At 37.9% G+C, this 14,203-nt stretch overlaps 1 protein-coding gene across 2 annotated transcripts in view; it reads left to right on the forward strand.

Moving 5' to 3' along the window:
- Window positions 1-14,203, forward strand: part of GOLM2 (golgi membrane protein 2) — a 105,231-nt gene that overhangs the window by 17,043 nt on the left and 73,985 nt on the right. The gene's annotated exons all lie outside the window — the stretch shown is intronic.

Below are 14,203 nucleotides of genomic sequence, written 5' to 3' on the forward strand. Positions count from 1 at the left end.
AGAAACCATTCCCAAATCAGAGGTCATGAAGATTTCCCCCTATATTTTCTTCTAAGAATTTTATAGTTTTAGCTGTTAAGTTTAGGTTTTTGATCCATTTGAGTTACTATTCCTGTATGGTGTAAGGTAAGAGTCCAACTTCATTCTTTTGCATATGGTTATCCAGTTGTCCCACCACCATTTGTTGAAGAGATTTTTTCTCCCCATTGAATGGTCTTAGCATCCTTATTGCAAAATCAGTTAACATATATGTGAGGTTTTATTTCTGGGCTCTCTGGGGCCAGACTCTTAAAAGTCTTAAATGCCATACTCTAAGGAGTTCTAGTTTCACCTTCTAGGTGATAGAGAACAATATAATCAAATTTGTATTTTGAGAAGATAGTTACGGGTATAGTATAGAGGATAATTATAGAGGAAAGAAAATGAAATCAGGATCAGTTCAGAAATATGTTGTTGCAGAAGTTTAGGCAAGAACTGTGGATCCGTATTTCAGACAATGGCAGCAAGAATAGAGAATAATAGAGTTGAAAGACCGGTGCATTTGATCTTCATAGCTAAACTCCAGAGTAGGTAGGACTTGTAGTTCCATTTTATAGATGAGAAAACTAAAACTTTTTTGTTAAAGATTTTATTTATCTATTTGAGAGAGCGAGAGAGAACGTGCATGCACACATGCACAAGTTGGGGGAGGGGCAAGAGAGAAAGGGAAAAACAGACTCCTTGCTGAGCAGGGAACCTGATCCTCGGACTCAATCCCAGGACCCTGGGATCATGACCTGAGCCAAAGGCAGACGCTTAACCACTAGGCCACCCATGTCCCCCGAAAACTAAAGCCTTTAAAAGTTATTTGCCTCTGGTCTTTAGTACCTGATGTTGGATCTAAAACCTTGCATCTTCTGATTCCTAATGCCATAGTTTTTTTTAATGTATCATGGTTACTTTCTCAGATGGAGAATTATAATAAACATGGGACACAAGGGATTACTTTTGGCACTGGTCATACTTAACATTTTTAATGAATGACTTAGAAAAAGTTCACAGTCTATAGGTGGCACTCTTTTTTTTTTTTTTTTTTAAGATTTTATCCATTTATTTGACAGAGAGAGAGATCACAAGTAGGCAGAGAGGTAGGCAGAGAGAGAGAGAGAAGCAGGCTCCCTGCCGAGCAGAGAGCCTGATGCGGGACTCGATCCCAGGACCCTGGGATCATGACCTGAGCTGAAGGCAGAGGCTTTAACCCACTGAGCCACCCAGGTGCCCCTACAGGTGGCACTCTTGAAGGGGAAGGGTTATTAACAAAAAGATCATTAACTGAGTTGGGAAAAAAGTTGAAGCATTTAGGAGAAAATAATCCAAAATGTACTTACTTATAGAGTAAGTAGCTCGGCACCAGCAAAAAAGGAATCGGGAATAAAGTAACATGTTAGGAAATTCTTTGAAATTCCCAGTTTATGATTTGAGGGACCACCATGTTAGGTACTGGGAACTGTAAAAAAGATATTCTACTAGGTAACATATGTTGAACACTTACTATGTGCCAGGCAGTGTTGTAAACACTATTTGTTTATCTCAGTCCTCTGAGGCAGATAATATTCTCATTTTACAAATGAGGAAACAGAAGCACAGAGAAGTTAATAAGCAGTTTGGCCAAGGTAATAATAAGTTATGAATTCAGAGTTCAGACCCAGGCAGCTTAATCTTAGAGCTGTTCTTTTAAGCACTATGTTATTGGGCTTTCCATAGTCACGGTCTTTCCTTATGCACAACACTAATCAGTATTAATTACATGAGGGAGGTTTAATAAGGATACAAAGAACAACTGAAATCAAGGAATGAAAGGTCAGTTACTAAAGAACCATCTAAAAAGACCTGAAAGTGCATATGACTAAAAATATGGATAGAAACTTTCCATACCAAATTCTCCAAGGCGGTTTTGTGCTTAGACACATTCTGCTTATTAGTGACCCATTCTGGTAGCCACTTGCCTAATGCCATATGCTATCTTTTACTGTAACTGGAAGAAAGGAGGAAACTATTTTAAAGCTTAGAGGAAAGAGTTTCTTAACAAGTTTTACTTCTTTAAATAGTACTTCTCCCCCAAAACAAAATTCAATAATTGAATAAATTAAATTTCTCAAATGTTAACGGTGCCTGGAATGCCTTCAGTTCAAGATTTGAGTTAACAGCATAGTGTCTGTATTTTCCAAATTGAAAATCAGGACATCATGTCTGAAAAAGAATTTTAAAAAACCCCCAAAACAAAAAACTATTGAGAAAAACTGCATAACATAAAATTGACCACTTTAACCATTTTTAAGTGTATAGTCATGTTAGCAATATACATATTGTTGTGCAGCAGATCTCTAGAACCTTTTCATCTTCAAAATTGAAACTCTATACCCATTGAACAAGCTCTCTTTTTTTCCCTTCCCCAGCCCCTAGCTGAAAGAGAATTTTCTTCATTTGAGAAAAAAATTTAAAAATTATTGCTGTGGCATGAAATTACATGTTTTATTGCACATATAAGGAGTCCCTTTCATTAACAGAAGGAAATTATATTAAATTGGAACCTTTAGAAAATCTAGGACATATACTCACTCAAGGTGCTGAGGACTGAAGTGAGCTTTCTAGTACAATGACTTCTGGGGAATTAGTATCAGAAAACTAAGGACTGATTCTACCACCATCAGTTTTTTCATTTGGAAGTAATGAGTATGATCACTTGAGATAACTTTCGTAGAAAGGGAGGCTGAAACCCAGTTTTGGTCTTCTGCTATGTAGAAGGATTATTGCTGGAAGTAAGTCTGGTAGCTTATTCTGAAAACAACAATATATTCCCTTAAATTCACTCTAATCAGGCTTTTGCCCTCATCATACCAACTGCGGTCTAGTATTTGAGTATTGGCTAAAATCCAGTTATCAGTTCTTAGTCATTATTTTACTTCACCTATGAGCAGCATTTGATACAGTTGTTTACTTTCTCTTCTTCCTTGAACCATGTTCTTCATTTGGGCTTACAGGAAATACTGCTTTCTTTCCACCTCACTAGTCATTCCTTCTCATTCTGTTTTTCTGGTTCTTCCTCAAATAGAATACTCCAAGGCTTAGTCCTTGAACCTCTTTTTTATCTACACATAGTTCTTTAGAGAGTTCACCCTGCCACCTCTTTCAATACCATTTATATACTGATGATTTCCAAATTTATAGCTCTAACCCAGAGTGTTCTCTTAAGTTCCAGCCTTGACATTTAACTCTCTACTCATCATCTTCTCCTGGATGGCATATATGGTTTTGGACTTAACCAGTCCGAAGCCAAATTCCTGATCTTTCCCCTACCTCAAAACTTCTATGCATAGTTTTTCCTAGCTCAGTTAATGGCAACTCCTTCCTATCAGTTTCTCAGGCCAGAAGCTCTGGAGTCATTCTTGACCCTTTCTTAGCCCCACATCCAATTTACCAGCAAATCTCGTTGGCTTAGCTTCCAAATAAATCCAGCATCCAGACACTTCTCTCTACCTCCTTTACTACCTTTACTCTGTCTAAATTGTCACCATCTCTTGCCTAAATTATTGGTGATAACTTAACTAAATTCCTTTCTTCTTGCTCCTTGCTCCTACTTCAGTCTGTTTTCAACATAGCACTATGTTAAAATGCCAGTTAGGTTATATTCCTTACTTGCCTAAGATGCTCCAATGGCTTTCATCTCAATTGCAGAAAAAGTCCTGAGTCTTTCCAGTGGTCCACAGGCCCTAGACCCTCTGCTTCCCTTACATTTCTCTGACCTCTTACTACCCTTGTTGCTCATTTCATTCACACCATGCTGGCTGTTTTGATCAGTTCTTTGATGTATCAGTCATTTTCCTGTGATGATGTTTTTGCACTGGCTATACCTTCTGTCCTGGACCCACTTTCTCCACGTAGCTTCATGGTAACTCTCATTCTTAAAAGTTTTCATTTAAATGACAGGTTTTTGTTAAGGCCTTCCCCCCATTTTCCATCTCTAATGTATTTTCTCCACAGCACTTACCACTTTCTATGCTATTGTATGACTCCTTTGTTTATTGTAATAAACATTACACTTTAAATATTATAATCTTCTAGCAAGAGCAGGGATTTTTGTCTTTTGTTGTGATTTGCTATATCCCCAGTGCTTAGAACAGTGACTTGCATGAAATAGCTGCTCAATAAATATATGCTGAATAAATTAACATAGGAAGAAATTAAAAGCACACTTAAGACCTAAAAGGGAATTTGACAACCCAACACTGGGTAGTTCTGGTAGGAGGTGGCTAGGATATGACTGAGTTAGAGGGGACCTGGAAGTGGAAGCTGTGACTAGGGCCTAATAGCACAAAAAATTGGGAACATGTTGGAAGGATGGGAATAGTGAATATAATGAAATTCTTAGTTATAGAAATTAACATTATGATATTGTAGAATCAGCTTAACTCTTGGTTTTTAATTTGTAGTGGTAAAAAGGAAAGGAAAGGACAGTCTGATGAACTATGGACATAGGAAAAAGTAGTTTAAATTAGAGATGGTTAAAACTAGCTTGACTAGGGGCACCTGGGTGGCTCAGTGGGTTGGGCCTCTGCCTTCGGCTCGGGTCATGATCCCAGGGTCCTGGGATCGAGCCCCACATCGGGCTTTCTGCTCTGCAGGGAGCCTGCTTCCTCCTTTCTCTCTGCCTGCCTCTCTGCCTACTTGTGATCTCTGTCAGATAAATAAAGAAAAAATCTAAAAAAAAAAAAAAAAAAAAAAAAAACTAGCTTGACTATGTCAAGGAGACCATTTTTGATAAATGGATAAAGTGGTTCCCACCTTTTGGAAGGCATTAAATGCTTGGTAGAAGAGTTTTAGATTTCACACTATGGGTAATAGTATTCTATTATTGGATTTCGACTAGAAGAAAGATTTTTATGGAAAACAAGTTTTTGCCAAGATGTTTGTCACTACCATATGGAAATAGATAAAAGTGGGAAAAAGACTGGTGATAGGTTAGATTTCTTCATTTATTTATTCTGTCATAATGTTGAGTGCCTGAATTGTGCCAGGGGATAAGGGGTGACCAATCGAATAAGATCTCTGCTCTTACAGAGGTTCTGTTCTAGTCCACCTAGATGAAAATAGTCCTTGTAGTTTAAGGTGGTTGCCATGAACATTAAAAGAGTTAAGGGTCAGATCTGAGAGAAATTGCAAAAGAAGAATTGTCTGGACCTGGTGAAAGCTTGTGTGGAGTGTGAATGCATGCAGTTCTAGGCACTAACAGGCTGGTTAATAAGATGAAGAGAGGGAAGAGGCAGGAGAACCAAAAGATAAACCGAAGGTAGTGCGGAAGCGGAGAAGGGTTGCTACTTTGTGGAGAAACTATTTTTATTTTTTATATTTCAAGTTTTAAGGTTTAGTGAGGTGTGTAAGTAGAAATGCTTTATGAACTAGAAACGGCAGATGGGGAGGAGACTCTTCCTCTCATACCTTAAAGTCTGCCTTTCTTTCCCTACCAACCTCTCCTTCTCTCCTTTCTGTTTCTTAGTCCTCCATCTATATCATCTTATGTGGCTTAAAATTTATCACTGACTTGTGGTATCTGACTGGCTCAACTGGTAGAGCATGCAGCTCATTCTCAGGGTTGTGAGTTCTAGCCCCACACTGAGTGTGGAGCCTACTTAAAAAAATCAGCTGGTTAAGCATCTGACTCTTGGTTTCAGCTCAGGTTGTGATCTCATGGGTTGTGGGATTGAGCCCTGCTTGGGGCTTCTCTATCAACAGGGAGTCTGCTTGAAAGAATCTCTCCCCATGCCCCTTGCCCCATTGGTGCACACTTTTTCTCTCTCCTCAAAATAAATAAATAAATCTTTAAAAAAATTATCACTCACTCAACATGCTCTTTGTGGTTTGACTGAAGATATGGCTCTACATCTTCCTCATTCTAGGAACTAGGCAGACGGAGCAGCCCCCATCTGAAATATCAGTTGCGATGGTAGAATGAGAGAGTAGTGAATTATGCTCCTTGTAATTTCTTATATCTGGGAGTGATTCATGTTGTTTTGCTCATATTTATACAACTCTTGATCTTGGGATTGTGAGTTTGAGCCCCATGTTGCATGTAGAGTTTACTTAATTAAAAAATATTAAAGTTTGTGAACTTCAGACTTGCATATTCTTGGGAGAATATATCAAAAAGAAATTGGGGGGGGGGGTTGTGCCTGGGTGGTTCGTCAGTTTGTGGAGTGTCTGACTCTCAGTTTTGGCTCAGGTCATAATCTCCAGTTGTGAGATTGAGCCCCTTGTTGGGCTCCACACTCAGCACTGAGTCTGCTTGGAATTCTTCCTCTGCCCCTCTTCCCGCTTGCATGAGCACTCCCCCCAACCCCCAAATGGGTGAATAAATAAAATCTTTAAAGAAAAAAAAGATATTAGAGCTGCCGTTGGACTATATTTGTTTTTCAGTTTCACCTGGACCACTTATCTTTTTCTTCTTTTCCAGCAGACTTGTTCATTCTTTACTACCTATCTAGCTGAGATTCTGTGATTGGTTGTTTCAGTTCAGTTTCTCTCTTGTACGTGCCATTATTCTCTCTTGTACATGTCTATTTTAAGCATAGCTGGAGAAAAAGTATATAACCAGACTGGTACTTGTAGAAATTTATGCTTAGCTGCCTCAAATGGGTTTTCAGCAGCCCTTACAAATTACAATACTCTCTAGACAGCGTTATCTATTCCAACAGCTTTCAAACTTCTACCCTCCTCAAGCCTTCCGCACCTTCTTTCCCCCATTTAAATTCCTCTTTCCCTTCCTATAGCCCAGCAGGTGATCTTGTCTCCTTTTTGACCAAGAATTGGACAGGAACTGATAAATTTTTATTACCAAATCTGTAGGCATACCTACTTCTCTAACCATATGTTTTCCCTCCTTGTTGGGGTTAAAAAAAAAAGTTCCTACTTTCTCTAGGCCCAGCCTCTGTACCTGTTTTCTGGATTTAATTCCCTCCACCTTTACAAAGACCTTGTAATATTATTAATCCACTCTTCCTCTTATATTCAACTTCTCTCTACTTGCTCCTTGGCACTTAAAAAATGCTTGCATCTTTTCTTCCTTTCTGAGTTACATTTCTTAAAAAGAGAATTGTCTTTGTTCACATTTGGATTTTCTCTTCCTACTCCTGATATCTCACCATCTTTTCACCCAGCTCTCTGTGCTCTTGGCTTCCATGACACCAGACTCTTGTTTTTCTTCTCTCAGTTCTTTTGTCTTTTCTGATTTTATTTCTCTAATAGAGAGAGCACATGAGCAGGGGCTGAGGAAGAGGGAGAAGTAGGCTCCCTTGCTGAGCAGGGAGCCTAGTGTGGGGCTTGATCTCAGGACCCTGGAATCATGATCTGGGCCCAAGGCAGACACTGAACTGACTGAGGCACCCAGGCACTCTGTGAAGTTTATTTATGTAGTTGATCTAGTATATGCACAGTGTCATGAGCACAGACTCTTGCGTGGCACTGCTTGGGAGAATATTCAGAATCTACTGTAGGCATATGAAATAGAGTACAGTTTCCTTATATGTAAAATGTAAAGCCTACCTCATAGGATGTTTGTGAGAATTAAATGTAGTATACTTATAAAACACTTAGCACAAGAACCAACACAAAATAAACATTAAAAAAAATTTACACCCATCAGTTTGTATCAATATCCCATTTTGATCCAGCTGGTATACGTGCCGGCCAAAGACATACTATAGATTACTCAATCACTAAACCTGGCTGCTTATCAGAATCACTTGAGCTCTTAAAAAAAGATTTCTGGGCCCAATCCCAGACTACTAAATCACACTGGAGTGAGGTGGAGGAGGTAAGAATATGTATTTCTTACAGCTCTCTAGGTGATTCTGAGCATGATCCAGGTTTAGCAGTTACATTATAGAAGATAGAATTGCCTCTAGAAATCATCTGAGTATGAGATATAAGGAAAAATGTTTCTGGTGTGGAGAAAAAGGAGCCAGAAATGACATCTGTAAAAAGCCAATTATATATAGCCTTTTGGATCAATGGTCAAAGTTGTGCTGATTGCCCAAGAACAGGTCATAATGAAAGTGAAGCACGCACAGCTGAGCCATTTTCAAGGTCCGAGAATGAAAAGAGAAGCAGAGCAACTGAGCTGGTAACAGCTGCCAAAATTAATTCAAAGTAGCCATATGGGATGGGGAAAGCACTAAAAGAGCTTCAGAAAGAGTTGGTAAAAATATAAAGATTAAGTGTTAGGTATTGGAGGAAGAAAAATTAGAGGAAAATAGATGAAATAGCTGGGGATGAGTGAGAAGTGCTATAGGAAACTATCAGAAGATAATTGTTACTAAAGAAAGAGATAAAGAACATATGTCTTGGAAGACAGAAAAAAATGTTTCATGAATGATAGTAAACACATTTTAAGAGATTAATATGGGAAAGGCCAAAGACAGCGTACATAATCAGCCAATTATAGATCGACTTCAAATCCCAGAGAAAAAAGCATTGCAGAAGAGGAGAGGGAAACTAAGGCCTAAGGCAATGAAGTTGATAACAAGGGGAAATAAATGAGGGAGTTTAGAAGTTAAGTTATTGGAGGATAATTAGAATTATACAAACACGAATAAAGTACAATTTAAGGTAGAAAACTATGTATCACAGAGAGTGTGGAGCATGAAGATCTAGGGAGTCATTCAGCAAACATTTACTGAGATGGATGCACAGGGGTGAGTGAGAGACACAGTCACTGTTCTCATGGAATTGTCATTTCTGATAAACCTTGGGAGTAGAAGACAAGGTGACATTCTTATTGGAAGTAGGACGGTGTGTGATAAAAGAATGTTTAGTTTTTGAAAGGATTGAATATGAGGTTCTTACCAGAGGACTTGAGTCAGGCAAGGTATTTTGAGTATTGTGGGTTTTTGAAGGATATGTTGGAATCCAGGTTGGAATCTATCTGATAGATGTAAATTAGGCAAGGGCATGGGGTTGTGTTTGTGTGCACACGTGCATCTGTGTGCATGCATGTCTAACACATACTTCTTATCCCCAAAGAAATTTGATAGAGAAATTATTTGAGATCTTGCATATTGTAAAAAAGGAAGTTTTGGCAAAAGTCTGAAAGTGACCAAAAGGGACCTGTATAGCCAGACAATGAGAGTCCTTTCATAAAATAATGATTAAATAATACTTCTTAGAGTTTATGTACTATTACCTGTCTGGAATATATTTAGGGGGGGAAAGTATTCCTATAGCATTGCCAATTCCAACAGAGTTTTTGTGGTAAAGTGAAATGTCTTTTTCTGATCATGCAATAGTGAGAACTTAAATTAGTTTCAGAACAATTGGGAAGTTTTATCAGAGTCATTTAAAGGTAAGCAAATTCATGTTAGAATACCAGAAAATTAAAACTATGAGGAGGAATAATCAGAAGGGAAGCCAAACTTCCTTTTGAAGGTGATGAGATGGTTGAAGTATTAAAGAAGTGAAGACTCTCAGAGGGTTAAAGCCAAAGGAGTTAAAGAACTGATTAATGAGAAGCTTAAAAGGAAAGGAAGACAGAGTTGAAGAAATTAGTGCAAATAAATCAGAAGCCAAATAGGAAAAGTCTTCATAAACAGACTCAAGATAGTAGAAAACATAAGATTAAAGCCAAAATTAAGTCATTGCTTTATATTAGATTTTGCAAGAATACAAAAAAAGTTTCATGTTAGCTGAAAACACATTCAGATTTCCTTGAAAGGATAACATTGAATGTTAGAAGGATTCTTTATGAAAATATTTTAGAAGCTAGGTAAGAACTGAAGGGGGTGATGAGGTGTATATATGGAGAGAAGAGACATCAGACGCCTATGATATTGCAATGTCAAAAAGATGAACAGATTAGTAGCAGACATCAAGAATCTGAAAGTGAGCAATACAGTAAAATTGCTGTAGAGGGAAGAGAACTTCTGGGTTTAATGATCTACCAGCTGGGCTCTGCTGAGATCTTTGAGCAAATCCTTGGCACCTCTGTTCAAAGGCATGTGGAAGGTGTGATAACTTGCACAATGAAACTACTGTTAATAGGAAGTGAGAGATATTGGGAACTGGTACTTGCCGGTAATACTAAACATTAAATATAAGATTATTGTGAGACTCCTGCTGGAAAGATTGACAGGAATAATAGAGAACATGAGATGCGAAGGGAACACTGTGCCATAAGGGGGAGTGGGGTCTGAGAAGCTAACTGAAAAATTCTTCATGGCAAAGGAATGGGGTAGAAAATTTATTATGCTTGGAGTAAGTAAAGACTTATCTAGACAAGCTATGATTTTCTCTTTAATACCATGTAAAATACATTATTCCAGAGCAGCTTTTGAAATGTGAGGACTTGATATATATGCCATGGGATCAGCATCTCCGTTCTCAAAAAAGAATATTGAAGAGAAAATTAAAATGATAAGAATAAAGCAGTACTGTTCATATAATCGTGTACTATTTTTGTGGTCTGTAGACTGAATTTTCTTTCTCCATTAAATTTTTTTTTAAGTATATAAGGATACAAAAGAGACAGTTTAGGGAAGCTGAGCACTCATAGCCTAGCATTTAAGAACAGCATCTCTCTAGCAATTTAAAAAGCAAGTAAAATAGAGTGTAGAGAAGTTGGAATAACATCATAAAAATGGATAAAAAACAAAGTCATGCTAACTTGTTGAAAACAAGAAAAAAAGATGGTTATGTTCTTTGGGGGGGCAAAAAAATGCAAAGAAAAAGGAGGGGGATCCTGAAAATAAAGGAAGTGGGAAAGAATGTAAACACAGGCTAATTACAAATGATTGAAGAGTAGTTCTTAGTGATCAGCTGCAGAAATTGGTATCAGTTTATCCTGCAACCTCTGCACCTTTCCATCAGTGATCTCACCTTTAGTCCCCTTGGCTTTAATTGCCTTTCATATGCTAATAAGCCTCAACTCAGTGGTGCAGAAGCTCCAGCCTTTTCCAGATCTCTTTTGGGGTGTGTCACAAGTGCCCTCATATTCAGCAGGTTCAAACCTGAAAAAAATCATTCCCCCACTTCTTCCCACCCCAAGTCTATTTTTCTTGCTTCCCTATTGGGGAGTATTCCATCCTTACTCATTTAGTGTCCTACTTTAGAAATCTAAACATTGTGCCTGGTGTTTCTTCTTTTACCGCTGTTATCTAATCAGTCAGCAAGATTATTCATTCATCCTCTTTCATATTTCCCACATATATTTATTTCTCTGTTATTCTATTAGTTTAGACCAGAGGTTGGCAAACTTTTTTTTTTCCATAAAGGGCCATATTGGAAATATGTTAGGCTTTGCAGGCCATATGGTCTTTGTCACAATCACCATAGCTCCAGCCAGAGATAATATGTAAATGAATGGATGTGGCTGTTTCCCATAAAACGTTATTTATAGACACTGAAATTTCCATTGCATTTAATTCACAAAATATTATTCTTCTTTTGATTTCCCAACCATTTAAAAATGTATAAACCATCCTTAGCTTGACATCCCTCCCAAAACAGGAAGCAGGCCAGATTTGGCTCACAGGCCATAGTGTGCCCTTCCCTGGCCTAGACCATCATTTTCTTACCTGAAATGCAACAGTGGTCTCCTTCTCTCCTACTTTCCTTACCTGGTCTCCCTCGCTTGTCTTGTCCCTCTGGTCCATTCATCACACTGAAACCAGGTTGCAAATTGGATCTCTTTACCTTGCTTGAAGTCCTTTAAAGGTTGACCATTGCCATTGGAATTTTTTGGCAAGACCATTCATAATGTGGACCTTGCTTACGTTTGTAGGCATATTTCTTGCTATTTCCTTCTGTCTGTTACAGCTTTTTAGAACTGTTTGAAGTTTTTGTAATGTATAGTATTTTTCACTTCAGAGTTTGGACACATGCCTCGAATATCTTTCCTCCTTACCCTCAGCCCACTTCTACCTGGCAAAACTTTACTCTTCCTCCTGGACATATTTTAGCTATCATCTCCAGAAACTACCCCTCATTCCCCTAAGACATTTCATCTAAGGAGTTAATGTTTCTACTAAGTTTTCCTGTCATGTCTGTAGGACCTAATAATAGCATTTATTTTACTGTATTATAATTGACAAGTTACTTGACTGCCTCTCCTAAATAATAAACTTCTTGGGTGCCTGGAGTTTGTCCATTATTTTATCTCCAGTTTCATATCCAGTCCCTGTAATACCTTTGGCATTTTCATTTCTATTTTTTTGCATTAAAAATTTGACAAACAATTTTTATTTCATAAAACTTTACATTTTAAGATGTACAGGTCAGGTTTTTTTCTCCAGTTCAGTTTGGTTTTTAATAAATTCACAGTACTATGCAACCACCACTAATTCCAGAACATTTTCATCACCACCAGAAGAAACCCTATGTTCTTTTGCAACTGGCTTCTTTTACTTAGCATATATAATGTTTTTAAGGTTCATCCATACTGTTGCATGTACAAGTACTTCATTCCTTTTTATGACTAAATATCAACATCATATTTTAAACTCCATTCTTCAAAGCTACCAGGACTCTAGGGGAAAAAGAGAGAGAGACTCCTAGATTGCCACTTCCGTTTCAACTAGAACAGGTATGCTTTTATTAGTTATTTGTTATGGATAAACTTTCACTTGAAATTTGAAAGTCACTGGCTCTCCGTTTGAAGAGTATACTCTTCTTAGGGCTAAAGGACTTTTTCTCCAATCTTCTTTATCACTGTTTTTTCCCCTTTATTATGTCTTATAACCAAACAGTATTTTGATCAGGACTTCATATGTGCCTCATGCTTGCTTGCTTGCTTGCTTTCCTTCTTTCTTTTTTAAAGATTTTATTTATCTATTTGAGAGAAAGAGAGAGATATCGAGAGACAGCACAAGTCGGAGAAGCAGACTCCCTGCTGAGCGAGGAGCCTGATGCAGGACTCAATCTGAGGACCCCAGGATCATGACCTGAGCACCGAAGGCAGCTATTTAACAGAGTGAGCCACCCAGGCGCATCATGCCTCATGCTTTCTTTGCTCTTTAACATTTCTAATGCAATCCCCTCTATCTAAAATATCTTTTTCTACCAATTTACAATTTTACTTAGCCTTCATAGCCTAAGTCCCTTCCATAAAGTTTTCCCTGATCACATCAACTAAGATTCATCCCTGAATTCCTACAGTAATTATACTGCTTTAGGTGCTGCCTTGTCTACTGATTCCTTGAGGCTGCTCTCATGTTTTCCAGTTGTTTTATATTTTCCCGTCCAGTACCTTGGCATAGTAATTTTTTTAAAATGAGAATGAAAGTGACATGGCCTTTAAAAAAGGAGTAACCTCACTCCTGGGCATTTGTCTCAGAGAAGTGAAAACTAATGTTCATGTAAAAATCTGTACATGATTTTTCATAGCATCTGTATTTGTAATAACTAAAAAGTAGAAACCACAAAAATATATAGTAATTTTTTTAAAAAACAGTAGTACATTCATATCATGGAATACTACTCAGCAATAAAAAGGAATGAACTATTGATATATGCAACAACTATGTGTTATGCTGAGTAAGAAAAATCTTAGAAGTTCACATGTTGGGGCTCCTGGGTGGCTCAGTGGGTTAAGTCACGGCCTTCAGCTCAGGTCATGGTCTCAGGGTCCTGGGATCAAGCCCCGAATTGGGCTCTCTCTGCCCAGCAGGAAGCCTGCTTCCCCCTCTTTCTCCTGCTGCTGCTCTGCCTACATGTGGTCTCTCTCTCTATGTCAAATAAATAAATAAAATCTTTTTTTAAAAAAAGATCATGTTACATGGTTCCATTTATATAAGATTCTTGAAATGACAAAGTTGCAGAGATGGAGGACAAGTTAGTAGTTACCAGGGATTAGATATGGTGTGAGGAAGGAGGATAGATTTGAATATAAACGACAGGATGAGGGACATCTTTGTGATGATAGAGTATAGAGTATTCTGTATCTTGGTTTTGGTGGTGGTTACATGAATCTGTACATATGACAAAATGACATAGAATTAATGCTTACATGTTGTACCAATGTCAGATTCTTGGTTTAGATGTTATTCGTGGTTATATAGGATGTACACACTGGGGGAGTTGTGTGACAGGTACATGGGACTTCTCTGTGTTGTCTTTGCAATTTCTTACAAATCTATAATTATTTCAAACTAAGAATTTTAAAGCTTTCTCTTCAGAGATT

Source organism: Mustela nigripes, chromosome 13, assembly GCF_022355385.1.
Source record: "Mustela nigripes isolate SB6536 chromosome 13, MUSNIG.SB6536, whole genome shotgun sequence".
Classification (NCBI taxonomy): Eukaryota; Metazoa; Chordata; class Mammalia; order Carnivora; family Mustelidae; genus Mustela; species Mustela nigripes.